This window comes from Limulus polyphemus, unplaced genomic scaffold (genome assembly GCF_000517525.1).
Source record: "Limulus polyphemus unplaced genomic scaffold, Limulus_polyphemus-2.1.2 Scaffold585, whole genome shotgun sequence".
Taxonomy (NCBI): Eukaryota; Metazoa; Arthropoda; class Merostomata; order Xiphosura; family Limulidae; genus Limulus; species Limulus polyphemus.
In genome coordinates this window covers 399477-402756 of record NW_013666195.1, presented here as the reverse complement: position 1 = coordinate 402756, position 3280 = coordinate 399477, and the positions used below count along the sequence as shown (strand labels likewise).

The following is a 3280-nucleotide window of genomic DNA, read 5'->3' as shown; positions in this document are numbered from 1 at the left end:
GGAAACAATTTATACCGGAAATTAACAAACGAGCAGATATGTAACAATACTATGTAGTTGTTGGGCTTAGGATTCTTCTTCAGTAGGAGTCTATGACTTGTTAGAGATAAATTCAACGATGAGCAAACAGCACACACTTTACTTGTTTTCAAATGATATATATATATTCGGAACAAGTTAAACGTATGTACAATAAAGTGTTCACATTATAGAGAATATAAGCATTTCGTAAAAGTTATACCAGTATATGTATAGTTCTCCTCTTATTGTCAAAAGTCCACTTAGGCCTGTTGACAAACCGAACTATTTTCTCTAACACTATCACAATATTAGTCTGGTGTGATTCACTTACGATCTTCTTTCTTCTGAAAATCCTATGTTCCGTTTGTCAAAGTGCACTGAGGCTGATTCAATTACTTTATAATTTCACTTTGACCGAATAAACTTTTTTATTCTACTGTTAGTTTCACTCTAATATATATATATATACACTCTAGTGTATATATATCAAACATTAGGCCTATGTCAATTGTTAAGCCTATCACGTTTACGTTACTTAACTTCACGCCAACTATATTCTCTTTGCTTTTATCTGTTTTATCAAGCTCTGCAAATGTAGTGTATTGCGTCTTTCTGAGCCTCACAACCAAGCCCACAGTTTTCAAAAATAACCTAGTCCTAACATCTATCACACCCTATACTTAAACCTGAACTGCCTCTAACAATATTGAAGTTGGTTTGGTATGTTTTGAATTTCGCGCAAAGCTACATGAGGGCCATCTGCGCTAGCCATCTCTAGTTTAGCAGTGAAAGACTAGAGGGAAGGCAGCTAGTCATCACCACCCACCGCCAACGCTTGGGCTACTCTTTTACCAACGAATATAGATTAATTACAGAACTTATTATAAGTAGTGTATTTAATCAACAGAGTTTCCAATAATCAAACATTTTTAGATTAAGTCAGGTAAATGTGATATTTTGCAAACTGTCAGGGAAAACTCAGGAAATTTTACAAGGTGGTTTGTTTTGTAGATTCTTCCAACCTCCGTAGCTCAGGGTAAGCTTAAGGGCCTATAAATTCCAAAAAATATGGAACGCTCTATTTTTGGCAACAGGTCGTGAACGACGAATTCTCTGGTTTACTGTCTAAGTATGTTAACTACTAGTCCATACCCGGCTCATTTTGCGTTGTTAGATAAATCAATGCACAATATGAATGTTAACGTGAGCTTTTGAGGTAGAAATAAAATCACAAGCAATTTTGTTCTGATAAATATAAGCACTTCAAATAAATAACAAACAGAAGTAAACTTTTCGCCTTCCAAGACGAAATTAAATTGTGGATATTTCAAAAGCTACCATATTTCTGTCTTTAAATAAATAACTGCAACATCCGCATACGTATACATACAAACCATACGTCATGCATGTGCGTGTGGGATTCGCACTAAATTAAGTTTTTCCGTAGTTATTAGTTTAACAGCTCATACATAACACTGATAAAGTTAAACATCTGGAACTTATCTCACGTGTACAATTTATGGTGTTACCTTTACTGTCATAAAGATGTGCTGGTCACTGAACAATAACAAGAGGAGCTTAAATACATTCAACAATGTAGGATAGGATAATCGAGGCTGAGAGATGAAGCTTCTTGAACAAAAGATTCAAAAAATATTTAGATGAATAACTGGCGTGTATTACAGACTATTTCTTAGTGTAGATGGTCCTTAGATTTTCCTTTCTACTGTAGCCTAATATGCTTAATAATATAACCAAAGTAAAGGTGACATATTTACGTGAAAAGCTAGACAGTCTTAAGTTATCTTTCGAAATAGCAAATATAAAGGTGGATGTACAGGAAAAGTTTGAATACAAGAATACTTTCCACCTAAAGTCTTATAAAGTTTCAGTTCTTTTCATTGGCTTAGGTTAGCTGAACAAAAGCTGATAAATCTTGCAAATGCAGTTTTCAACAGATTTGTTGTGAATTTTGTGCCTATAATGTGATTTTACTTTGTTTCATTTTACAACTTTTAACTCGAAAGGTTGACAAAATGGGAAATTTTAGGGCCAGCTGGAAAGCCTCGAACACATTTCGGAATGAAGTAGAATAAAGGGGAGTGTACAATCAAAAACAAACCAATCCAAGGAAATTGGATAAGTTTAAAATTGTTACGATAAAAAAAACAACACTTGTAAGTACACATTATCATACGCTGTTGTTTTCACTAGATCTGTGGTTCTGTCAAATACGATCTATCGACAAGTCATCAACTTCACAAGCAGCATCTATGAAACATTATTTCCATTCAAACTACCACAAACCGTTAAAAGCTGTTTAGTTTTCTGCCTTGTTAATCGACTACAATATATTTATTGTAACTAAGTCACAGCATTCAAAACATTTGAATTTGTTTTAAATATGAGAATACCATATAAAACAGCTCTCAAATTATCTGACATTCCAAGAAGCAACATATGAAAGGCACTTTCCCAGGGAGACTCTTAGGTAGGAGAACCCAGAAGGATAACGTGTAAACTCATACATTCCGCCTAAGGAAAAATCAACACTTCAGTTACATGAGAATATATGGTTGAGAATGGATACCACAAGTAGAAAAACCAGGAAAGTAATGCAACCTTGCACATAATAAAAAACAACAACATAAGTCCTCAGTAGCGACCGAAATAGATGTTAGGAATTTGTGGATTCCACTAAACCAAACGAAATTATTCACGATCCACTTTTTCATCTAGAATAAACCATTCACAACATAGTCTACAATAAGTAATAAGAAAAAACAAACATAAAACCCTATAACGATCGTGCTATCACAAAACGACTGAACCACACACACCTGATGAAGATCCATGAAAGTGAATTGAAACGTTATGGCTCACTGAAGGTTTTCAGCCATGTATCCACATATTATTTATCATGAAATTCAGGGCAGGCCTTTGGGGTGGTGACGTGTGCCTCTGCAGAGGGTGCTCACCCCAAGAGGCGCCAAAATCGATATTGCAATTAGCAGTTCTTGTCAATTTTAAAGGAGAAGGGTGCCGAGTACAAAGTTCGCACAGGCCACAATTTCCACCAGGGTCGGCTGTGATAAAGTGAATTTAACCTGCTAAACATGACTTTCAAACAATATTCGTATGGAGTTGTTTTCGCTCATATTATTGTTAACTATTTTTGTACCTATATGTTTATTATGTATCCTTCATAGGGAGGTTTGTTTGTTTGAAGCTAAGCACAAGGCTACACAATGGGCTATAT

The 3280-nt window shown here is 35.0% G+C and overlaps 1 protein-coding gene across 1 annotated transcript in view; it reads left to right on the top strand.

Moving 5' to 3' along the window:
* LOC106459281 overlaps positions 1-3280 on the top strand; it is a 65703-nt gene that overhangs the window by 10768 nt on the left and 51655 nt on the right. The gene's annotated exons all lie outside the window — the stretch shown is intronic.